The sequence below is a fragment of the Ips typographus genome, linkage group LG9, assembly GCF_016097725.1.
Source record: "Ips typographus isolate SLU linkage group LG9, UJ_Ityp_2.0, whole genome shotgun sequence".
In the NCBI taxonomy this organism is placed as follows: domain Eukaryota; kingdom Metazoa; phylum Arthropoda; class Insecta; order Coleoptera; family Curculionidae; genus Ips; species Ips typographus.
Genome location: NC_138430.1, coordinates 2993311 through 3020389, shown reverse-complemented (window position 1 = coordinate 3020389; position 27079 = coordinate 2993311). Strand labels below are relative to the sequence as shown.

General features: G+C 33.0%; 1 protein-coding gene and 1 long non-coding RNA gene across 2 annotated transcripts in view; one reads left to right on the top strand and one right to left on the bottom strand.

Moving 5' to 3' along the window:
• mib1 (E3 ubiquitin-protein ligase mind bomb 1) overlaps window positions 1-27079 on the bottom strand; it is a 350938-nt gene that overhangs the window by 26800 nt on the left and 297059 nt on the right. The window lies entirely within an intron of this gene.
• On the top strand, window positions 468-2902 carry LOC145734032 (uncharacterized). Its single transcript, XR_014179326.1, has 2 exons — window positions 468-2068; window positions 2128-2902. It is a non-coding gene; the product is annotated as an uncharacterized LOC145734032 (long non-coding RNA).

The following is a 27079-nucleotide window of genomic DNA, read 5'->3' as shown; positions in this document are numbered from 1 at the left end:
ATAAAATTATTAGGAATCAGCAAACACTGAGAACTCCTGTAGGAGAAGTGAAGAAATAGCTAATAAAACAGCAAACAGGCAAAAATATATAAAACAAAATCTCGAATACTATTCAAAATATGTTCAACATAACAAAATTTAAAAAAGACTGGATAGGAAACTAGCAGGCAAAACTAAGTATAAGACTTCATTTGTTCTTCAAACAACAGTGAAAATTGGAAAAAACGAGCATGAATGACTGATTTCATCCTGTTTTGCAAGAGACAGAAACCCAATTTTCCTGCAAGAAAGAGGAACTAAAAATATAGCTTACGCTGTTATGGACTGGACCGAAAGCTGGGAGACCAGAGAAATGGAAAACCTAGAAACTAGACATAGAAGTGCTGTTATTGAATAAGTTGCCCAAATGATCTCTTTTGCTTGTACCTATAATGTCCATACATACTACTTCTTCTATTGTTGATACTTATTTTCTTATCCAAAATTGAATACTCCGAGTTGTAGCAAGACATTGATCCATTCCGTCTTAAAGAACCTTCTAAGGCTAGAAGGAGCAAAGTCTACTTCACTGAAAATAGCCGCGTGAGTTAGTATGTATAGAGTTCAACGGGAAAACAGTAGCCTACACAACTCAAGCCAGTCCAAAGCAAAAAAATCACCTACGCAACATTGGGCGTGAAGGCGGCTTAACGGGTTTTCAGAAAGTCAGCGGATCCCAGTCCCAGATGTATTTTTGGGAAAAGACAAATTTGGCTTTAAGGGGGGTTGAGAGAGTACCGTTTCCAAAACGGGTCGCACCAATGGCGTCGTCGAATCCATTTTTAGACTGAGCTCTGTGTGGCGCCTCGTGGGATGTGTGCAGGGTGCACTCCCGTACTTCAGTTACTCGTCCAGTCTCCGATCGTACCGTACCCCTTTCGGCCACACCACACGCCAAACTTTGCGGTGATTTTCGTTTCAGTGACGTCTGTTCTGTAGTGCCAGTGCCCCTTTTGCATAGCTTACGGTAGGAAAGTCGTAGTACTAATCCAACACCCCATGGAGTTCTCTACTAGTTTTAGTGCTTTTAAGTTTTATATAATATTGTATAGAAAGTTTTTGTTAAACCACAACAAATGTAAATACACAGTTTACAGGTTTATCCAATTTGCTGAGCAAGTTCCGTGCTTCTCTACTTCCCATAGTAATTTTTAACATATGGAATGTAAAGAAGTATGGAGCGAGCGAGGCTGATCCTGCCAAGTAATTCGAAAAATTGAAAATCCCGGATTTTGCGTATGACAGGCGCGAAATGTATTTTTGGATTGTTTTCGTGGAGTAACGGAAAAGCCGTCGAATTCTACTGACGTGGATTAAATTACACAGTGTATATGGATAACACCTATTTTTGTACCGCGTGCCTGTGCCGTGTGCAAAAGTTCAAAATAGGAATGACAGGAATTAAGTGCGACAGACGATCGAAACGATTTCAGTGAAAGTTTGTTTTGTAGGGCGCTTAAAATAGAGACGATTTCAAGACGTTTCTAAACTTTCAAGCCCCCATTCATGAGCTAATGCCATGTAAATTTGATTTACGAAAAAGTAATTTGCTGGATAATTAACTCGAATAATAACTTTTGCATTTGTGTCATAAACTTAAGAACCTCAGTTTTGACCTTTCTAATCGAAAAACAACGTTCCGAAATATTAATTTACCCATTTACGCATAAAATTCTAGAACAATATCGAGCAAAACAAACAATCATGAATAATAATTATGGAGCATTATCTTTAGCTACTAAACAATATGAACTTATACTAGGAATGTCCTTTTGTAATTCTAGACTTATGTTTGAAGTATTTTAATACTTAGTTGCCATTTTATGCAACAAGTGAATTAATGCAAAATTAGTTATAATGTAATAGCTTTGATTTGTTAAATAGTAACCACAGGATAGTCAAGTATGGTAAGGTTATATGTCATCATATCAATAGATTTTTAGATTTTAGTGTAGTCTTTAAATGGCTTAATATCTACATCCAGGTGGTCTCAACATCAAATTTCAGATGATTTGAGTAATTCCAAAATGTAAGTTGTTCAAACGGTTTTGTATCTTTTCTCTAGAATATTATTTAAGACATTTTTAGATATATTGATCTTAGACATCTTCAGAAGGAATTACACGTTCTAACTACAATTTGTACAGATTTCTAATTTTCTCCACAAAGACTTGACATGTTCAGTTGTTTGAGAGTTTTTACAAACTGCAACACATCCAGATCGAAATGAATTCTGTTTCTGTTTTAAAAAATATCAACTTACAGTGTAAGCCAGTGTTTATTAATCTTATTTTGCATATGTTAACTTAATGTGACACTCATTAAAAAACTTAACAGTAAATTAATTATAACTACTATAAGGGTAGTTTAGACGAACGAATGCTCCTAGAAAATGTTAACCTTCACAGGTTTTAAATACTTAAGTTTGCAAGTAATAGCAAAGCTTCTTTACTGTTCTACGTTCAATTAGTTAATGAACTAGTAACAACAAACAATAAACAAACTGAATATGTGCAAATTAAAATGTTTTCCCCAGGGAATTACATAAAACACTTTGATTTTCATTATACTCAAATAATAAAGTTGACTTACTTATTAGTAATTACAAATATGAGCAAAATATTTATTAAAATACTTTTAATTAGACAGTAATTTAACTAAAGATGGCTTTGTTTTTTCACATTACATTGTAATTGTTAAACGCCTAGTTAGATATTAAGAAGAATTGTAATTAATGGTAAAACGTTAGAAAATAACAACCACGTGTGAATAGTCCAAAAAATAATTAACAACAACTAAAACAGTGGTTGTTCAAATTTGACTTGGTGATTTAGTGTTGTCAATAAATTTTATTGCAATTTATTTTTGTGCATTTTATTTCGCACAACCGAAACCCAGAAGACCAGATTGATGATATTTCTGCAGGCTGTTCGGTACCTACAACGATAATGGTACCCAAGTAAAAAATAAATGTGGCACCCAGATGTTCTATACAATATCGTCTCATACTTTTTGTCGTTGTTGCTTTGTATATAAAACGTTTAAATATTAATTTGAAACGTATGATAGAATGGCAATTTAGTTTACAAGAAATAAAGTTATTTAGGAAGGTTCCAGGACACTTTACTGTTTTTTATTAGCTTGGGAAAAATTGAAGTTCAAGTAAACAAAAGTAGAAGAAACTGACACATTAAAAATTAAATTATTACAGCAAACATTAATAATAATATAAGCCTCAAAAGTATCAAAAAAAATCAATATAAAAACTTCAACTGAAAATCAGTGCCTCTTACTCGGTTTCTTAGTTCAAATTCAAATGAAAATAACAATCTTGATCTGTCAAAATCACTAAAAACGCAAATTTTGGCAAGTACAAAATGGTTTCTAGAATTTACTTTTTCAGGTTTATCAAATTGTATACAGTATGTACTATGGAAGTTTTCACTTTCAAAATGACTTAAATTAATTCAATTTTTCTTGTTTTTGAAGATACTTTTGTATCTTATATGTAAAGTAGAATGTAAAAGTTAACAAATCAAGAAAACTTTCTATTTCGAATTAAAACAAAATTAAAATGTTTATGAAAAAAAAAGTAGTTTTGGTAATTGTCCATAAATTAAAAATTAGGTAAAAATTAGGCAAAACATCAAAACTGGCACTTAAATTTTTCTAGAAAATCTAAAAAATAATCGAGAAAAGTAAAATTTTGAAAACAAATTTTGTAAACCAAAAATGTTCAGAATTACTGTCTGCATCCCAAGAATTAGGGTTACACCCACTTAGGTAGTTTTCAAATTTAACTGTATTTCGTTTTTGAACACCCTGTATATACCCAATTGTGTTACGGTCAGAACGAGGTGAAAAAACAGTTCAAAACGAACATTTTGAGCTTTTTACAGACGTTGAAACCACAAAAATGTCGCAGATACAAAATTTTTAAAATTTTGATGCAATTGCCCTAAAAAGTGTAGATTCTGTAATGCCAGTAGTAGTACGTATTTTCTATTTACAGAGAGTATCCAATAACTAGTAAAACCACTCTAATACAAGCAAAAAGATTTTTCAAGCACCTTGTTCACGTTTTTTATTTAAAGTAGGTACGAGTACTAGTTGGAAGACTCACAGCAACCAAAGCTAAACATCGTTTTATGATACACCAATGACGTCAAAGGCTGCCGGCTTGAAAAGTACCATCTGTTTCGGAAATGGCGTTAACCAGGAAACTTGATATTGACATCCGAAGTATGGCAGCTACCTAAAAAGGTCCGGGAACCAGGGAGGGCTTTATTTTAAACCCTCATCAAGATTTAGGGTTTTTCCTAAGTTTTGCGAAACTGATTTACAACCGTAGAAAATGCCTTAAACTCGAGCATGCAAAGTTAAATTTTGTTTAACCGAATTAAGTACACCTTTGTTAAGATCCAGACACTTAATCAGTTTAAAACCGAACAGCAGCAAAGAAAGAAAAAACTGGAAACTTTCTTGAAGCGGCAGTGAAAGACTCAACGGCAAAGAAAGGCAAACATCTTTTGTCTACGGGAGAGTTTCGCTTTTAATTAAATATTTCGCGAACTAAAAAGCTTTTTCTTAATCCAAATTAATGAATGCCGTCGAGAAGGGTTACTGGAAGAAAAAGTGGTCTTTCGTCTACTTACATTTTCATAATTCGGCGTGAGTGGATTACGTGCTGGAAATGGGGAGTTTTTCAGCCAGTTACCAAGGAAAGTAGGTGACATGTAAAATAATCGGAGATAATGAGATTTCTTGATGAAGCTAGAAGCTAGGCGCGGTAGACCTTAAAGTTCATTAAAGTGACTTATAACCCAAACTGTATTGTCGCTGAAGAAACTAAAATAAGATGGGGTGACTATGTAAAATTAAAAAACTTAAATTATACTCTGGAATGTCAATTATTGGGAAAACATGTGTCCTAAATATACAAGGTAGTCCAATCTACCTATATAGGGTAATTCAAATTCGACCCTCACCATTGGGATCTTGAAAAGTATGTTTCGTAAGAGATACGAAACAGTTTAAATTGGGAAAGTTGTGCAATTGGAAGCTGAACCAAATGCCGTTTTGGAAATTTCGATTTTCCGAGTACTTCCGAAGAGATGAAAGAGAAAAATCAGATTTTTTGTTTTTATTTTTCAAAAGATATCCCAAAACTAAATGCATCTCTTCATTATCACTTTTTTCTAGCCCTTCTTTTCTTTATGATGTATCAATTTTTTTCTTCTCATAAACGCTATATTGGATTTTTACACGACAAAATAGTGCATTTTATTCTGATTTCAGTGATGTATAACAACTTAAGTACATTGTACTTGTCAAATTTAATGACAAGTTAAGATCTCAAAACCCTGTTGCCAGATCTTGTTCAGTTTCTGAAATACCAACTTAAAATACGAACCTGATTTTTTTTACTCGTACAACTCAGAGGGTATCTCATTCTCTACATCTTCAAAAAACATCTTGATGATTAAGTAAAGTTGATATAATGGCTAGAACTGTCAAACAAATAGAAAATAACAATTAAACAGGAAATAATGAAGAATCATTTTGAGACACATATACTGAATTTAAAATAAAATAAACTTATATCTTGTAAGGAAAACCATAATTAAGCAGCTATGTCGTGGTTGGTAATTGGTAATTTGAGACAAAAAAAAAACTGTAGCGCCACCTGCCGGTGGAAAACGGTTAGGAAAAGTGACAGTGCATAAATCAGGGCGCATCCATACGTGAAATTTCCAATTTTCGCCATCCGCGAACGTCGGGAACTTTTTTAATAAGCAACGCCGCGAAACCCACATCAGCATCGGCATATCGATTCCATTTATTTTGTTTTGGACATTGACGAGATCAGTTGTCTCGGTTTTGAAAGATTTTTCCTTTTTTACGGTAATTTATGAAAATGCAAGCAAAAACTGGAGTTATGAGATCACAAAGATGACAAATCATGAAAATAGTCCTACTCAGTGCAGAAAGCAATACTTTGCCGTACGCAATTGCAGTTGCAAACAGCCAAGTGTGGAAAAAATACTGGTTGGTTAGAAATTATACACACAGTACAGTTCTACCTAGTTTTCACCACTTTAAAAATACATATGCTTTTTGTAGTTCTGTTGACTTTTACGATCATAAATCCAACCTTTGGATGGTTGATACGATGATTTACTAAACTAAATTCATGGTAATCAGTAGAGAAACTGGTGGATGATACGGCTTAACCATCAACAACACATTAATAGACAGATCTGGAAACCATGATCAATGTTAATTGGGACCACTCACAGATCAGGTGTAGAATAGAGAAAGCAAGCCTTCAACCAAATGGTTAAACTGTTTAAAAGTTACAACCTCAACATCAACATCAAAATCAGACTCCTCTGATGCTATATGGACAACTCAAAGCCTTCAAAATGTAACTTTACAGAAGGATGCTGATAATATCATGGGTGGACAAAATGACCAACAAGACAGTGATGGAGATAATGAAGAAGGACTTGGAAGAGAAGAAAGCTTGAACAGCTCGGACATATTATGAGGAACAAAAGCACCTTTTAAAGTCCGTTCTCCAAGGGAAAGTTTATGGCAGAAGACCACCATGAAGCAGAAGAATATCATGGCTTAAACATGGTTCTCAAAAAACTACCGAACTATTTAAAGCAGTCGTTAACAAAGACATCATATTCAGGATGATCGCCAATATTCGAAACGAATAGGCACTTGAAAACGAAGAACACACAGGATGAAAAAAATGTAGGTTACAGAACCAGTTTGTTGATGCATCCAATATACAATGTTACTGAGAAGCTTCGTAGAACAAATATTCAATATAATTCTCTCTTCTATTCTTCTCTTGATTGAGTAAGAAAAGTTAATTAATTCAACACATGAACATGAGTGCGGAAACCTTCACTTTCTGCACAGACGTGCGAAAAACTATCAAATTCTGCCCGAAAGTAAAAAAAATATACTCCATCATTTGACAACATTGGACTGATATCGATATCAGCTACGCCACAGACTCCATCATCAAAATAAATTCAGGCGGGCGGCCATAATTTCCAATCTGCCGCAACGTGGCTGTAACACTGTATTTTTCTTCGGCTAATAAATATCAGAAAGCTGTATCATCCATATTAAAATTGGAGGGAGACCCCGTACTAAAACAATACTCCTGTTCTCGCCGTCCCGAATAATTGACAGCCATGAAAAATGTTCCGCTCGTATATTATAAACCAAGGGGGAAGGATTTATAATAAAGCAGTAAAATCATCACCGCGAAACCATATTGTTTTTACTTGAGGTTTTTTTTGGGGGGGTTAACTATTATAATCCATCCAGATAATATTGGCATCGAAGTGGATAAGTCTCGAAATCTCGATAATTTCGTTTTTTTTAATAATGGTAACAGAAGAAAATTGAGAATGTGGTCCAGAAATTAACAACACAGACCAATACAAAGAATGCAGTCATAGACTAAGTTTAATCCAAAATGAACGGATTCAGGAAATTATTAATGTCAGACATACAATAGTAGAGGACATAGACTCAAATGGTATGGACACGTCCAGAGGATGGGAGAAGAAAGGCTACCCAAGCAAATCATTAACGGGACACCACAGGGCAGAAGAAAAAGAGGGCGACCCAGAAAAAGCTAGAGAGAGGGCATCATTACACAAGTTTGAGAAAGAGAATTGGAAGAAGACCTGTGGATGAACAGGGACCAAAGACGTCGAAGAACGTTTTAACCCGATGTATGTAAATACATACGCCATTACAGTTTCTCCTCCACCTTCAATGGTCTTAATAAATTCCAGCAACTGAATCGGTTTTAGAGAACTCCCCATCATTGATGATGCTGCTGCCAAAAAATTTCTTATGTTTGAGATTGTATCACATTTTCAAGCAGAGTCTCATTTCCATAGAATCTGCAGTCTCCGTGTTTTCCTGAGTGAGCATAGATTTCTTTTGCTCAATATTACAAATTCTTTACTCGTTTCCCGGTTAAGTTTCTGAGAGTGCGCTAATCCAGTGAGTTGTTCCCAGAGCTTGGCTCTTTCGTGCTCCTCCTTCAATTTGAACTTGTGTTTACAAATGTGATTTCCCAAGCCACAGAAGGATTCTGGTACTGTCAAAGGTCCAGACCCCTTTTTAAGACAGAATAACAAAACAAAACATTTTAAAACTTGCAGGGTCATTTTTGCCTTGGAAATACTATACAAAATATTGGTTTTAAACGAAAGTAGACGAGTAACTATAAATAGCTACAGAAAACTGTTTCCAACATGAAAATCAGTTATTTTACTAAAATGTCAAAAATGTTGTTAGTTACCAAGCTGTTAGTGATTATGTTGAAGGAACGATAAGATGATATTAAAGATTAGTCATTTCAAAATGCGTCATTTTCCCAAAAAGCATTTGCATTAAAATCTTGTAAAATTTTTAGTTTGATTTTGCTTATAAACACAAATAGCAGAACAGCACTACCCAACCTTCACCATCGCATCAAGACTATAAAGCTAAAGTTATACAAGAAATTGCCATAATACAGGACAGTAGGGACATAAAAATGACATATGACGATCACAAAATACCACCCCTGTAGCTCAAAAGAATTCAAATACTGCTGCACAATTTAGTTGTGTTTCTTTGATCCGGCAAAGGTAAAAATCAAAGAAAATTTCTAATCGACATACAAATAAATCAATACTTGATTCTCTTAATGACCTACATAATGAAATGTTTCCTCCTCAAAATTTTAGAGTAATAAATTCGTCCAAAACAACAATTTAAGGATCAGCCCCGACAAAAGAAAACGAATGCTAATGTCACGCGGACTTAAGGAGAAAATTTCAAATATAAAACTTTCCTGATTATGCGAAAATTAAAACGGCTTTAGCTTGAACGAACTTTCTACTTTAACACGTTCCCCTTTTTCTGTTCGGATATCCTAATCAAGGAGCTAAACTTTCTTGGTCCTGTTGTGCTGGGTAAACTTTTTGTTTTGGCAACGGGCGTGCTTCTGAAACAGTTGCGGTCGGAGCTCATTTGGGAAATTTTTTGCCTCGCTTTGTGTCGTTTACTTCGTAGCTTTCTCGGGGGATTAATAGTGGGGGCGGAGAACACTATCCATCGCAAAAATTTTTGTTTATTGGCTGAAACATTGTCAAAAACGATCGCATTTGTGGAATTTAACGTAGGGGGTAAATTTACAGTAACCGGTAAGGAAAAGTAAAATTCGGTGTGACAAGAAAATTTACTACGTTTACCAGGAAATTCCAATTTGACCAGTGAATTTATGGATCTAACTGAAATTTGCTTGAAAGATGCCATTTTCCTGACGGCATTCATTTCATTGAAGTAATTTTCGGTCAATATTGCCAAAATGTTATTATTGTTTTAGAAGTTTTGGTAGGTATAACAATAATGAAATAAATGAAGTAAACAAAGTGATTCTTGTACCAAATGAGTTCTAATCTTATAAATTTTTTATAAACATGTAGCTTTTTCTAAAAAAAAGCATTTTTAGCTTTTTGTCACTTTTCTTTGTTACTTCATGTGTAAATTATGACAAATAATATGTTATTGAGGTAAAAAAACGACGCGAATCTGAATATCGTTTTATGAAAACAATTTATAAATTACATTTACAAACTGACAGTTGTCATAATAACTGTCACAAACCTCAGAAACACGTTCTGTTTAGAAAACTGTGTTAAACTGTAATTCTTGCAAACTCTAGACAAATTTTGGCAGTTTTGTCATTAGTGACAAATATCACGTTTCTTTTGGAGCTTAATTTAGCTAGGCAGTCACGTGACCACTTTCAAAATAACTGTCATAAAACTTAGAAACGCGTTTTGTATCGAATATTCCAAGAAAACTTTTTTAAACCATGATTTTTGCAACTTTTAAGCACAGTTTGGCAGTCAGAAACAAAATTGTTTGTCAAATTCACTTGGTATAAAAAAATTACTGTTTCAAGTACATTTTTGGAATCCCTATTAAATTTCCTATCCAATAACATAAAAAAACACTAAAAATTTAGTACAACCGGATAGAAAAACGGTGAAAAAGTTTTAACTACTCAGTGTGAAAGAGCAGGCAGGGACAAAATCGCCTGTAAAATCCACTTGGAGTGAGAAAATTACTGTTGTAAGCACATTTTTGGAATCTTCATTAAATTTCCTATTCAATAACATAAAAAAAACATTACAAAATTTGGTACAGTCAGGGAGAAAAGCGGTGTAAAAGTTTTAACTACGAGAAACACAGTTTGAAAGAACAGTCAGGGACAAAATCGCCTGTAATACCCACTTGGAGTGAGAAAATAACTGTTCTTAGCACATTTTTGGAAACCTTATTAAATTTCCTATCCAATAACATGAAAAAACATTACAAAATTTGGTACAGTCAGGGAGAAAAGCGGTGTGAAAGTTTTAACTGCCAGAAACACAGTTTGAAAGAACAGTCAGGAACAAAATCGTCTGTAATACCCACTTGGAGTGAGAAAATTACTGTTTTAAGCACGTTTTTAGAATCTTCATTAAATTTTCTATCCAATAACATAAAAAAACATTACAAAATTTGGTTCAGTCAGGGAGAAAAGCGGTGTGAAAGTTTTAACAGCCAGAAACACAGTTTGAAAGAACAGTCAGGAACAAAATTGCCTGTAATACCCACTTGGAGTGACAAAATAACTGTTCTAAGCACATTTTTGGAATCCTCATTAAATTTTCTATTCAACAACATGAAAAAACATTACAAAATTTGGTACAATCAGGGAGAAAAGCGGTGTGAAAGTTTTAACTACGAGAAACACAGTTTGAAAGAACAGTCAGGAACAAAATCGCCTGTAATACCCATTTGGAGTGAGAAAATAACTGTTCTAAGCAGATTTTTGGAATCCTCATTAAATTTCTTATCCAATAACATAAAAAAAACATTACAATATTTGGTACTGTCAGGGAGAAAAGCGGTGTGAAAGTTTTAACTACGAGAAACACAATTTGAGAGAACAGTCAGGGACAAAATCGCCTGTAATACCCACTTGGAGTGAGAAAATAACTGTTCTAAGCACATTTTTGGAATCCTTATTAAATTTCCTATCCAATAACATGAAAAAAACATTACAAAATTTGGTACCGTCAAGGAGAAAAGCGGTGTCAAGTTTTAACTGCCAGAAACACAGTTTGAAAGAACAGTCAGGAACAAAATCGTCTGTAATACCCACTTGGAGTGAGAAAATAACTGTTCTAAGTACATTTTTGGAATCCTTATTAAATTTCCTATCCAATAACCTAAAAGAACACTACAAAATTTGGTACAGTCAGGGAGAAAAGCGGTGTGCAAGTTTTTACTACGACAAACACAGTTTGAGAGAACAGTCAGGGACAAAATCGCCTGTAATACCCACTTGGAGTGAGCAAATAACTGTTCTAAGCACATTTTTGGAATCCTCATAAAATTTCCTATCCAATAACATAAAAAAAACATTACAAAATTTGGTACAGTCAGGGAGAAAAGCGGTGTGAAAGTTTTTACTACGAGAAACACAGTTTGAGAGAACAGTCAGGGACAAAATCGCCTGTAATACCCACTTGGAGTGAGCAAATAACTGTTCTAAGCACATTTTTGGAAGCCTCACTAAATTTCCTATCCAATAACCTGAAAAGCACTTAAAAATTAGGTACAGTCAGGGAGAAAAGCGGTGTGAAAGTTTTAACTGCCAGAAACACAGTGTGAAAGAACAGTCAGGGACAAAATCGATTGTAAAACCCACTTGGAGTGAGGAAATTACTGTTTTGAGCACATTTTTGGATTCCTCATTAAATTTTCTATCCAATAACATAAAAAAACTCTACAAAATTTGGTTGAGTTAGGGAGAAAAGCGGTGGGAAAGTTTGAACTGCCAAAAACACAGAATTGTAATTTACCGGTCAAATTTTTCTGGTAAAGTCAAATATTTATTTTACCGGTAATTTACCCATCACTAGTAGAATTGTTTAAAAAAAAAAACCTGAATTTGGTAATAATATTGTGGGGTAATTGGTGTAAAAAGTTGTGGAGACAGCAGCGCCCCCTCGCCCTAAAAGTAGTTAGCGACAGCTCTCAGTTCCGGGCGGAATGAGTGTCGGAAGCAGCGTCTCCCGTTCAATTGTTCCAATGATTTACTCGGCCATTAAAAATAAATCAAGCCACAGTCGGAATTTTGCGCAGATAAATCGTGCGAGTCCGGCGCGAGTCTCGCAAGATATCTGACCGAAATTGGCACATAAATCCATCCTAACTTCATCTTACGAGTTATTTATGTAAATATCATGTATACAGAGTTGTATACAAGGCGCATGCAGCCTGAATACAATCAGGTTTTTGTTTGAACTCTAGTCGACACGTGTGTACTTGATTGTGCACACGATTCATCTTGTTCCAGTAGCTCTAATCATTTGGCAGCAAAAACTAATTTTGTACAGCTTAAACATGATTCATCAAGATCCTACACAAAAAGATCTAAAATCTCTTAAGGAAAAAATAAATGAAAGTAACATAGTAATGATTGACTAGGAAGGTAGAGCAAGAAATAAAGATAAGTTACCCATTTCAACCCATTAACAATAATCCAGGAAGCCTCTGAAAATGATGCAGATAAAAAAATTTAACAGAAATACTTGAAGCAAAGAACGTAAACGTACTGTTTTAAGAGAGATATGTATAATTTTATGTTAAACAGTGTAAGTTGATAGGTACCCACACTATCCAGAAAGTGTTTTGGACAAGAAATGTTGAGGATTGAACAGAAACAAGTTTCTTCTAAAGAAATTTCTGATCTCTTCAGGAAGAACTGGTTCCAAATTTGGCTACTCGGTTGTCTGAAACATAACTTTGAAAGAAATCTGTGTGCAGGTGGATTAAAGACCTTCCACGTCCCTCCAGGTCTCTCCTTCCACTTTAACTATCTCTTGACAGCCTGTATGGTTCTATCAGTCAAGGGAGTTAAAATCGTATAACACATAATATGAGACCTATACATGATTTATAATGACAGACTTAATTTGGGATTAAGCACTGCTATGTTACACTTTTTGGATAAATCGATGTTTCTTGAGTCAGAGGATGTTAATTGGAAAACGGTAAAAAAATGTACTCGTCACAGGTTTCTTCAGATTTCCAATAATTAAATTAATACTGTTTGCTTTCATCAGTAACAAAAAACTAAATTCAACAATCATAATCAATACAGTAGGATACATGTTTACCCAATTTAGATGCTGATTGCACATCGCTAACTAGATTCAATGTAAAAACATTGGAGAAAAATAAACAAAGGAAACTAATCAGTAAACTGAATAAAAATTAAATTAATAGCCTGGTGAAACTCGGACAATTTTTGTATTAATGACTCCATATAGTTCAAGCGGGCAGCGTTCCATTCAGATTTCTCCGAAATGATTGCATTTTTGAAATTATTACCCTCAATTTCGTTTGTTTGCGCTCCCGAGCGATTTTGACAGTCGGAAAAATATACGTCGCCATAAAAGTGGATTAAGTCGATAAAAAAGAACGTCGAGTTACCGACTGCGAAAGCCGATTTAGAGGGAAATCAATTCGAAATTGAATGAATAATATTCGCGGCTATAAAAATAACCTCAATGTAACGTATGAGTTTCACTCACTCAGTCACCAATCCAAAAGAATTTCTCAGCTCAAATTGGAAAATACACCCGGTAAAACTTATTACCAAATAAACATAATTTCCATCTAAAATTGTTTAGTAAATATATAAACACAAACAAAATAAAATTAGGAATTCTATGAGAGTTCAACTCCAGCTCTGTCGAGAATTTAATTATAATGCTACGGTGTGAAGTTAGCTGGAAATTATGATGAATTTACCAGTCGAACTTGGGATGTAACGAAAAGTTAGCTCATGATTTATTTGATGCTTTCGCCCTTTATTGGAAAAGTGTGAAAAGTTCTTCCAATGAAAATATTAATTGAAAACCTGAGCAGCGACGCATGACGGCGCAGCAAAGAAAATCAGTGAAAAATTTCCTTCAATCAACACAAACTTGCTAAATTGAAAAAAAAACAAGCAAATTTCCTTTCAATTCTACTTTGCACATAAATAAATAATTCAGTTTTTGTTTTGTTTGAATTTGTGAGAGAATGTATGGTTCAAATCAAGGCATATTGGTGGTTACGTAATTTAATGCAAGCACGATTTGACGTCATATAGTTACGTGTACAACTTTAGCAATAGTAGTGTAGAAATTACAATTCTGTATATGGTCCATTTATTTTCCTGTGGCGGTTACGTCATCATTTGCCTTTCTTGTCTATTACATGCGTTCCGAACGCGATAGAACATTGTTGACAAAAAGTAAACAAAGAGACATTTTTTATTTTTAATGTAAATTTTACAATATTTTAAGGAGTATTTTGATTTAACTTGTTTTTAACTGCGATACTACGTGTGAGACTAGATAATGTGTGTGTGTTTCGGTAGTCAGTTTTGAAAATGCCACCTTCTTAATACACTTTACAACTAACAAGGAGCCCAGTGAAACATTCTGAAGGAACTAGAGTTTGTGGAACAGAAAAGGATGCCTTTTCTAATAGAAAACACTGTCACAATGAAACAGCCCATATATTTACCTACTCCCAAGAAGAGTTTTTACAAGAACACTACAAAAACCAAGTTTATTCAAGCCAGTGGTTCTCGAAGAAACATGGATATAGAGTAAAGGTGTATTTAGCAGAAGCTGACAAGGTGATTTACCTAATACTATAAAAAAGACTCTGGTAGGGGTATTAATGAGCTGCTAATACTAAATAACTTATGTTTCAGGTACCTTTATTTGCTTAATCTGGAGTTTGCTTATCATGCTTTGAAAGGGTCCAAATTTAAAAACTCCCATTATTAATTGCTCTAAAAGACTAAACAAAAGGTTTGAAGCTATGGTTATAATGGTGTTGTCAAAATCCATATGCAGAGTGTTGAAAAAACAAATTTCTAATAAGTTTCAGGTAATATTAGAAAGATACAAGTTACTTAATACATAAATTTGATCAAATGCCATTATTTTGCAGAATTAGTCCTTATAAATTTTGCCGTATCTTCTCTGACTATAGAAGAGAAACAGATGGTGCTACTGTTAATTACTTTTCCATCAGATAGTAGGTTAAATTACTATTTTAATTGTATTATTTACACATTATAAAATATACAAATAAAATCTTTAAAAAGTACACTCAAGTTTTTTTTTTATCTAAGAAGTCTAGTTTTCTTCATAAACAATCATAAACTGAGGTACCTACCTGCTCTTACAATAAAGTGAACTAAAATTGAAAAAAACATGTTAAATAAATCACACAACAAAACCAAATTAATATGCATTTAATGCTGGGTAAATTTACAAAAGGAAATAAATAAGCAATCTATATCACAAAACCAAGAAGCAAGTTCTTAAAACACCAACAATTCTGTTATAAGTTAAAACACTGCTTTAGGATTTAATAGTCCCCAGGATACACACATTGCCTTTCCTTTCTTGCAAATTTTATGGAATAATTCTTGAAACGTTGGTATTGGGCTGTTAATGACTCGTTTGAATGCACCTATCTGTGATGTTCTTTCCAGATAATTTAAATTGAATGTGGTTGTTGTTCTCAAGCCAAAGTTTGATTGGAACTTTCCGCCTTTGTTTACCACCAAATGTTGCAAGTTTTCCAGTTTGGTGAAGAAAAATCCTAAATTCTACGAAGGTCTCGCAATAACAACACTAATTAATAAACTTAAACAACCCTAAATTAAGTTTTTATTTCTTCTGTTTGTAGTTTTTGGTGTTTTTCAACTTTTTGATGATCTAAGCTAACCCAAATTTCTTTAACAACCTAAACTTTATTCTATCCATTTCTAAATGCAGTTCAGAAAAGACCAAGTGACTTAAATCAGAAATTTCAAATAGGACACCCATCGCAAATTGCCACATAATGGGAACAGAAGCCATTCTTCCCCTGATAGATCAGGAAGGAAATGGGACACCCTTTATATTAATACGTCATTCGACTCAGCTTGTCAAGACCAGCAAAATAAGCTAAAATGCCTAATACAAAAAACAAACAATTTCTAGATTCTTCTTACTGACGACTTCTGTTAACCTACATTAAAGTATAAAAATCATTTCAAGACCCAATAACTGTTGTCACAAACAAAAAGAAGCAAACACCAGGTGTAAATAATCTGTTTCTAAACGGCAAATAAAACGATCTGCCATTCGAAAATCCATTGTATAATATTAGCTGACGCAGTTTAGTTCTGTGATCCTATCAATACCCGGCAAATAGACTATTTGAAGATATCAACTCGCATGGGAAAGATTCCCGTTTCGTGTTCGTATTCTTTCCGTTTGGGAGCATTAGAGCAACTCGTCTAAATGGTAATAGGTCAATCAAAAACGAATTCCAACTACAAGTGTTCTCGCTTGTTTTAGGTCAGTGGCGTTCAGACATTCTACGCATCATTAAATTAGTTAAAGCTAAGAAAATTTATCGAGGTTGCCGAGCAAACTTTAGAGAAAATACAATTTTCACCCTCTATTTTTCCTTGCCGCTTGAAAATGCAGAGTGCGTGGAATTCTGAAAGATAGAGCAGCAGGTGTTAGCATACTTTGTCTTTGTTTTCGACACGTGTTGTCGAACGTTGGAGATAGATTATCATCCCACGATGTGAATGTTTATGAATAGAATCTAGTAAAAGAACAAATGGAACCTTCCTTTGATATATTAACTACAATTAAATACTTGAAAATAAGCCACCTCTACTGATTTACAGTTAGATTTTATGAAAATATTTCATCTTGTATACACAGTAACATAGCACTCAGCACATCGACCGGAATAATACAAAGTCAATATTTGTATATCTAATGTCTCTAGAGAAGAATGTCGATTTTGACGCTTTAAGTCACCCCTCTTATTTTTCCTCAAGTGTTTCCCGTAAGTATGGAGTTTTTCTGCTGGAGTAAAACTTTGTTATTCCAAGATGAATTAAATATTGTATTGCGGTCGAAAGTTTAAGCCTCTTTTATTAAAATTACTTCTTTTGTTTGCAAACAAGTGTTGCTTTTGACGTAAGATAATGTGCAGGGTGTCTCCCTTTCACAGCTGTCCCGTTTCTGAGCTACAGGGTGATTTTGAAAATATGACAAATTAAAACACACAGAAAATAACACTACAAATGGATTTTTATCATAGAAAATTTAACGTAGAATCCAAATATCTAATTCGTTTTTTTCTGGAGCACGCATCGTTTTTAAGATATGAACCAAAAACACATTTTTTAAATGGGACACCCTGTTTTTTTTGCCGATTTCAAATAAGCAAAAAATTGTTTTCAATTGAAGAACAAAGTAGAAATCACTAATTTTAATTTACAATAGAGCTAGCTAGTGGCCACATTCGTTTTTACGCTCTATGGAACATTTTAGGAAATATCTCCCTGAAGAGGCCCTTTAGAGCGTAAAACTTCGTACAACTTTAATCTGTCACACTTTTTTGATATTTTTACAAATAACCGAGTTACGTTTGGTTGAACTTGGAGATTTTCCATAATTTTTTATTCATGGAATAAAATCAGATTTAATGTTAAACCCGGTTTTGACTTTTAACCAGTTTTTTTTTAAGATCACGTGATATTTACGCCATTTTGACATGTTTTTTATTGTTTTATTCCAACCAGTTTTTCCAAGGTCACGTGATCTTTTTCTCGGCCATTTTAATTTGCTTTTTTCTAAATGTTTTTTACATTTCCTTCTTCAATTTTAAGTGCATTTTGAACCTCCATGGATGGAGTTTTAGCTGTTTTTCAATCAAAACAGTCTATTTGACCTGTATTTTTCCGTTTAATCAAATTGTGGACTGTCACAATCTCCTCCACGAAGCTATACAACTGCACAACCCATTTTAAAGACGGCAAACTCAGTTTGAATTCTTTAACTGTACTTTGGATCTCCATTGGTAAAGTATTGGCTGGTTTTTAAGCAAAAAAGTCTATTTGGCTTGTTGATAAAATTATCAACTGTCACAATTTTCTTCATGAAGCATTTTAGGATAATAAACGTTTATTAAAGAATACAATCGACGAAAAAGTTTTGTAACCAGCTCTTATTGGCGATTATTTCCCTCATTGTACTAGCAGCCAATAAAATTCAATGAACCTTTCTAGTTCGACCAATGAGAGCCGTTATATACTGAATAAATCCCTAGTTGCTAAAATTTTACACTGAATAAACACCTCCTACCTTTTTCGAATACGTTTTTTTGAAGAACATTTGATATTAAACGAAACGGGATTTAGACACATATAAAATTTAAGCTATTTTCTTCAATATTAACAATTAATAAATCACTATAACGTAGTTTCCATTAAAAAATTACATAAATTAAAATATTATGACGTCTGATTGTCAATCTGAAATGTAAACAATAATATACATGGCTGAACGAAAATCTGTCGTCTGCTGGGGTGAGTTCAATATTATCATTAATTTCATCACGTTTAGTTTAGTATTTGTGTTCTAACTAAGGTGTTTTCTTGTTAATAAACTAAAATGTGAATTTTCAGGAAATAATCTTGACATATACCCCTCGGCGTTCACGTTTTATCACGTAAAATGTGCATTGGTAGGTTTTTTGCAAAATTTTTCTTTTAGGCAAATGGTTTCGACTAAATAATTCGTCGAATTATTTACTCTCAATCATTTTCCAAACAAAATTTTGCAAAAAATCACCTATGCACAGTTTACCCGATAAAACTTGAACGTCTCGGGATATAACCTATAATTAATACACTCGTTGGTTAAATAACTATTAACACTTCCATGAGTAAATTTGACAGTTTGCAAAGCAAATATAATTTACTTGGCGTATACGTCATAATGTCATCAAACTGTCATCTGTCAAAATCTGTTCCATAAAGCTGTAAAACTATAAAACTCACTTGAAAACAGCAGAGTAGGAGTTTGCTTGATCCGTATAGATATTTTCTGTTACTTTGGAGTTTCTGACTTGCAAAAATATGATGATCATTTTAATTGGATAGCTACAGGGTGTATCACATCATCAGATTTGTATATGTAGTAGATTATTCGTAATTTACTTACGAAATTGCTTTCTCCGGTAAATTGAAAGAAACAATATAGGCGGCAAATTTGCGTGGCTATGAGTTTTAGCCTCGAGCACGCCGAAGGAGCAAGTGAAACGGAAGAAACTCCTTTATTTCTTATAGACAAAAGGCTATCAGAAGTTTTCCCAAATAGATTGGAATTTAAAATGAAGTTTTCATCGGCGAGAATCCTTATAGATCCGGCGGCGAGCTGAAAGTTTTGCGCGCACCAAGCACATCTGCTTCAGGCTTGAACTTCGTTCCAGCTGTTTAAATTAAAACCACCTAAACGTTTAATTCCGGGCATAATTGGTCGGGTAGAACAAGATGATTTTGAATTTTACACTTAAAAAAAATACCACTTTTACTTTACAAGTTTTAAACTTCACACAACCCAACTCACGTGCATATTCAGTCAGCTTATTAACATAATCAAACCGCTTCAATTATTACCTGAGTAGTAGCTTCTTCACCCTCATGGTATGGAATGCGAAAAAGCACAAGAAAAAGGAAAAACATGAAATAAATGTAAGAACTTACTTAGAAAGAGCACGCCTAACTAGGTAATAAGGCCTAATCAGACATTCTTTTATTTGTGTTTCCAACAAGATTGGTTCGTTAAGATAAGACCTCTTCTCTGTTAATAAACTAAGTCAATAACGATGTAAATAAAAAACTTACGTATGTCTGAGAAAACGAAACTTGGATCAATAGCTAACGGAGTTTTCGTATTGAAAACTTTTTCCTCTCTGGCTGAATTTTGCATAAATTTAATGCAAATTTCAATGGAATGTTATGATTAACATACTAATACTAACCACACTATAAGCAGAAGCTTGGCATTATCATAATGTCAGTTATTGACATGCTATTGTATTTCGATTTTATAGTAGACACAAATGTCCATTTATTTGTACGAGCGTAATTGACGCTAGAAAATATTGATTCAGTCCTTTAAAACAATAAGTCCCATTAACATTGTAAATTTCGGTTTCAAATTAAGTTCACCGTAGTAACTGTAACTGCTAGTAAACCCATCAATTTTGTAAAAAAGTAGTACATGTAGTTACACAATAAAGTATTTTTGGAAAATATCATGATTTTGAAGTTTAAGTGTAAGCAAAAAAGCACGATCTTCACAAAATATATACGGGGAGGACCATAAGTAATGGGACATAGCTACAGCATATTCCTGATATTTAATACGATTTAGCTAAATTGTCCTAACGGAAAGTTAATATTAAGGAAGATACACGGTGTGAAAGTTGAAATTTTGTTCTTGATTTTTGATCATATCATCAAGGTCCTTTTATAAAAATTTCTGAAAACTTGTATAACCTAAACGTTGTTTCTCCAAATTTTTATCGGTCTTTGTGTTGTGTGATTTCGCTAAAAGGTCTTCCAATTAGTTTTTTTTAGGGTTTGTATGAATTACGTAAATGCACTTTACCCATTAACCCCATAGCCTAATTAGCATACAGAAATGTATGCAAATTAAAACATTAAATATCTCGAAAAGTTTTAAGATCTAGTATACCTTTTTTACATAGAAAACGTATTAGAATCATATTTTAAAGTCGTGTATCATTTTCAGTGGCGTAGAAAAAAGACCTTGATGATATGATAAAAAATTAAGAACAAAATTTCAACTTTCACACCCTGTATCTGACTTAATAACTTTCGGTATAGGAAAATTTAGCTAAATCGTATTATGATGATCTGTAGCTCTATGTCCCATTACTTATAGTCCAAACCACAATGTTTATGTGAAATTTATGTTGATAGTCCATGGATGATAGATGGTTTCTTCCAATCTTTCCTCACTTCAAATTTTCTTTCACTCTTTGATACACTGTGTTCGGACACACATTTTTTATTGGATTCTACGGATACAACTTTTACGTACGAAATGTTTCAATACCCATTTTTAGTAGTTCAGTAACAAAAGCATCTAACAACTACGAAATAAATTTTCATGGTACATTTTATTTGACGTTATTACGTCCCCATTTTATGGTATTAGGATAACTATCATCAAAAGACTTTTATTGTACCATCACCTATTAAATAATAAAAGTCCAATTACGACGATACTTAATTAGATCGGTCGTTCGTACCTACGCGTGCACGATATTTCCTTAATAACTTTCCCATAACACGTCATTAAGTCCCGATTAGTATTTGACTAACTGTGAATTATGTAAAACACCAGGACCTCACTAGCTTTCACGGGTTCGTGTGTATATTCGGGCATTAAAGTGACTCCACGCGAAATTTTAATCGCTCTGTGACAACCGTGAAATATTAATGGATATTAGGTCGGTTTTGGTGGTGCTTTATTTATAATTAGCCCATTTATTCGGCTTCTTCATTAGCCAACCAATTAATTCGATGCAAAAGTTCGTTTTATGATTTTTTTTTCAATTCACAATTATCAGGCACGATACTGTTTTTCAGTTAGTCAGTAGTCGGTTTTGGTGAGTGAGTGATACATTTTTAATTCAAAGAAGAAGAAATAATAGAACATAATTCAACTTGGTTTGATACTGTTTATATTGAATCCAGTAAGGATTTTAAGACTATGGAATAGAATATTTTCAACAAAATTAGCTTACATACACATACATACTTACAATTTGATTACAACTTGAAAACGATAGATTCAGTTGGTATAATTTTTTTGTTATTTTTCAAATGGATTGTTTATAGCAACGCCCCTTGTCTATGTCGTAATAATTATGTTATGGACAAAGAGGGAAAGCTTGGAACGTTGTTAATAAATGCGTACACAACAATGAAAAACACTTTCTATTCTGATCTTGAAGCATATTTCTTACATTTTTAGGTTATTTGTGGCAGGGTAGAATATGTAGTAGATTGTGATCGTTTCTGGTCTGTTTATAAATGTTCTGGTAACACTTTTTTACTGTTAATTCACAATTATATGAAAGTTGGCAACCCTTAAGAGCCTTACTGAGCAAGTGGTTTTTTAGCCATTTTTGGACGTTTTTTCCGTTATTTTGCTTCAAGTTGTTCTTGTTGAAACACTGAAATAAACACTCCTTTTTTATGCAACTGAATTCACAATTTCCATTAAAGTGAATAAAAACTTACTAAATAGTTAAATGTCAAGATATTGAATCGTGAAATCACCGTCATGCATTGAATTTGAGAGTTGTGGCAGCAATAGTTTATTCGTAGTAACTAAATTAGGTTAGGTTAATGGTTTTAATGAGATCTACCAAAAGACTTGAAGAAAACTGTATAAACGTACTAGATAAACAAAATTCTGGTTGCCTTTGACTTAATTATTATTATTATTGCGTTCTTGGCAACTACAATTTTCTGCTTATTGCACTCTATTCCTTTCTTTATTGGTTTCTCCTCAGATATTCTAGGAATTCACGCTGATTTTACCGCCGATTTTATATTGTAAACAGAACCTTAATCAAAATGGCGTACAATAAAAACCAAAATTTGTTTTTCTGATTTTGGGAAAAAAAATCTAGTTGAATAGCTATTATTTCAACTTTTTCGGGTGTTAGCGGTAATAACACTACACAAAAGTCACAAAGACAATTTTTTCAATAACATAAGCAAAGCGCCTTAGCTGGATCGATTGATGTGTGTGTTTCTAAGCAGTTTTTACGAGCGCAGTGCAGATAAATAATTAATATACATTTAATGTTCTTTCTATAATATGAAACATAATTTCTTGGATCTGTACATAAACGGCAAATACGCAAACTTTTTTTTTTCCAATTATTTTGTGATATTTTTTTTTTGTAATTATTATCTAACATAAGAAACAATTTTGCTTGAAGTCATAATAAAATTTAACACACTCTTTTGTAGCGTTATGTACATAAACTTAAATACAAAAAAATTACATATTATTTATAATATTATTTAGTAAACGATGCCATTTTCTTGTTAATTACTATTTTTAAAGTAATAATGGTTTGTTGTTGTAAATATAACTACTGTCACGTGTTAATTAAGACGATTTGTAGATTGTGAAATAGAAATTCGGTTAAATTTTGTTATCGCTTTCTTTGCTGAACCAAATATTAAAAAACATTCTTAAAAGGTTCATTTAATTTGTAAAATGCACAGTAATTTATTACTATCTATATCATAATGTTGATTAACATCGATATTCATTTTCGTATTTACGTACATATAATGTATGATGATTTAGATAAGTAGAAGACATGGATACAAAATACTTAATTGGTTATGTTTTTTGAATGTGTCTTTGGTTAAACAATGCTTAAATTATAAGCTTATATACTATGTTTGTAGGTATTATAATTCATTATGAATTAAAATACACTTTTAAATTTTGAATACTTTTAAGTGTTATTCACTCAAATACCTTTCACTTATTCGCTAGAGGCAGTAGTTACAGAAGCATGACGTCATGAGTTGGCCCCCAAAATTACAGCAACTCGCCGATCTATTTCGTAAGTATCTCTTTGCCATATTCGTCCTTAATGAAACATATGAATTCAGCATGGAAAAACGATATTTTCTTGTGCTTTTACCTGAATATTTTAATGGAAAAACTCTACTTTCGCGCTAATATTAATAAAAAAAAAACGTTTACACATGAAGGGTGCACGGGAAAAACAAGCTAAGTCAATTTTTGGCCAAATTGAGAAAACAGCTTCACCTGATAGACAATAGCGATGCTATACAGGGTCCAAACTTAGTCAGAAGAAAATCGAGCTACGTCGTCTAATAGAACATATTTTAGGATAGGCGTACACGGGAATGACCTACTTACCTTTCAATCTTTCTAGTAACTAATTAGTTTAATAATTTTTTATCAATAAAAAACAAACAAGTTTTCAACTAATTTTTTTTTGACATACATTTTAATTTATGAATTACCTTGTTTGCTACTTAAGCTTGATGAATTTAATATTTATAATATAAATCTGGTGAAAAACAGGCTAAGTCAAGACCTATTTTTGTATCTTCTTCAACAAAAACCTTGTAATTATTATATTAAATAAAAAAGCATGCTGCTTTATATATAAAAAAATATTTATGTTTCTAATGCCTATAGGTGACCAGTTAACAACGATTTTAGAGATAAAACTGCTGTACTCAAAAACTTCAAAATTTGACTTAGCTTGTTTTTCCCGTGCACCCTTCACATATATAAAAGAAGATTGACATTTTGTTTTTGTTAGGTTATGTTGTATGTTGACATTTTCTGTTCAATGATGACATTTTAAGAATAATCTGTGGTAAACAGTTTTTCATATTTTTTAGTGAATTTTTGAATGTTTCTTCTGGTTTAAGAATTCTTTTACTACCTTCGTAATATATGTGAATAGAAAGCGGTTTTAGCTTTGAAAAGTTCCCAAAAGTTTTGTGGTTTTACAGTTTTATGGAGATGATTTTGAAAGTTGTCATATTAAAAAATATGACTAAAATTAGGTCAGAAACATACAACCAAATGTTATAAATGCCAAAAATGTACTGATGATGGTATCAAATGCATTCAACCAAAATCAAACTGATTTCGTTACTTTTCAAGTACATTTCCTTGTTTTGTACTTCCTTGAGATTAAATTTGACAGTTTCCAGGTTTAGATCAGAACAAAAGACAGATTTGTACTGACAGCATAAGTAATACCATACGGCATAAGATTGAACTCCAAATTGGGCAACTTTGCCCTCATTTAACCAACTTTGTATCTCTTACTGTTTTCGAGACACCTATACTTAGACACGAATTTGTGACAACCTGTATTGGTGGTGTCTGCGTGGGGACTGAACCAACGAGTAATAGACTCGAATAACTCATTACTCACGGGTAGGTAATTGGTATTATTATTTATTCAAAGCTAGTGAGTAATAAGCAGATTATAAAATTATTTCTAACTGGGGACAAATTTTAGTAGTGAATTTAATAGCTATTTATGATATGTGTTAAAAGTGCGTTTTTAAGGCGCGCTTTTAACACGAATAAATAAATGAAAAAAGTACCATGGAACAGATTGATGACGCTGCAAGAAAGTCCACGTTGGGCCTACTACCAAAGAAGTTCCTACACTAGTACAAAATAGCATATAATTATTTGTTTGCCTTTAACAGTGCTTTAAAACGCTTTTTTAAAGCACTAGTGCCTTAAATTGCTATTTTTGTATTGTGTCTTGTTGTGTTTTTAATCCGTTTGTAGAAAATCGTGTTTAAAATGAACAATAGAATCAATGTTATTGTCGGTTTTCGGGCAGTAAATCGTACCAACCTCATAAAGTTTAAACAAACGTGAATTTGAACAAAACGTTGTCAGCCAGCATTATTTGGCTGCTTCTCGAATCACTTTTCAACAAAAAGACATATTTCAAAAATGTCGATGCGGCTCTATTCTGTAAAACCGTCACGCGTTCCCGTTTCCACCATAAACAATCCCACGTATATTTTGTTCACATTCAATTTAATGTGAATAATTTCATACCCCCCCGACAAACAAAATTGCCATATAAATCAATGTGCGTATATTGACGTTATTACATCGACTATCTGTCTTTAAGCTAATAAGCTTTTTTTATGCTTCCAAAGACTCGAGAATTTATATTCCATAATCTACCGAAAGCACAAGTTTTTACACAAACGCGGTATCGACAAAAATTGTCTACAAACGAAACCGGATTCACAATGCTGCCTAATTCTCTGAAATTATTTAGGAAACCCCCTAAATATTCGGAGGTAATTTACATATAAAATGAAAATTAGCCTACATGTAGTGCCCGAAAAATGAACGTAATTTAAGCATTTCAACTTATTTTATTTTGGCCGTTACGTCTACGTGTTTATTGTTAATATGGACCGATGCAAATAAAATGTCACCAAACGTGACACTTTCGGAATCGGACCTTTTCCAACGGTTTGTGTGATTAAAATAATAAACAAGCGCTCTATGGGCATCCCTTGTTTTTTGCTAAAGTTAATTGGATTCACCATTCTTTTTGGATTAGTTAATAGAAAGCAATACAATTAGAATAGAATAAGTTTTTATTCTATTCTAATTAATAATGCAAAGTTTTATAATTGCTGAAAAACTTTTCAAGTTAACCATACAATATGTTACATGAAATGTAATCAAACGAAAGAGTCAATCAGAAAATGTAATTGAAACATAGTCATTCCATAAGAAAAAAACATATTGTCAATTCCTTGCCATCTTGTGGCTCACCCTGTATTATAATATTCCTGAATGTCGGAATAACGGTAAAATGTCTAAAATCATTCAAGAATATTTTTTTGCTATGGAAACAATTAAAATGTACCCTAACCTAATAATGATAGTTGTAACGGTTGAAACCTACATCAGTCTGTCGTAAATGTAGCAACACTGTTAAAACACAGTCCGTAAAGCTGCAAAACTCTAAAAAACCTTGTAAACTAGAGAAGAGTGTTAATTAAATGCATTTTATACCTTTATGATATGATTTTGACAGTTGTGACGTTTAATACCTACTTGTGTGTGTCGTAACTGTGACAACACTGTCAAAAAATTCAATCCATCAAGCTATGAAACTACGGAATATCCCTTTGTAAACTAGAATCGAGTGTTAATTAAATAAACTGCATTTTATAGTCTCATGGGTAGGATTTCGACAGTTATGACGTTGCTAACCTACTTCTGCTTATTGCAAATGTGGCAACATTGTCAACATCCAATCCATCAAGATATAAATCTATAAAAAACCTTCTTGTAACCATGAAAAGTATATTAATTAAATAAATTGCATTTTATACTTTTATGAGAGGATGTTCGACAGTTGACGTTTCAAACCTACTTGTGTGCGTCGTAACTGTCAAAATCTAATCCATCGAGTTATG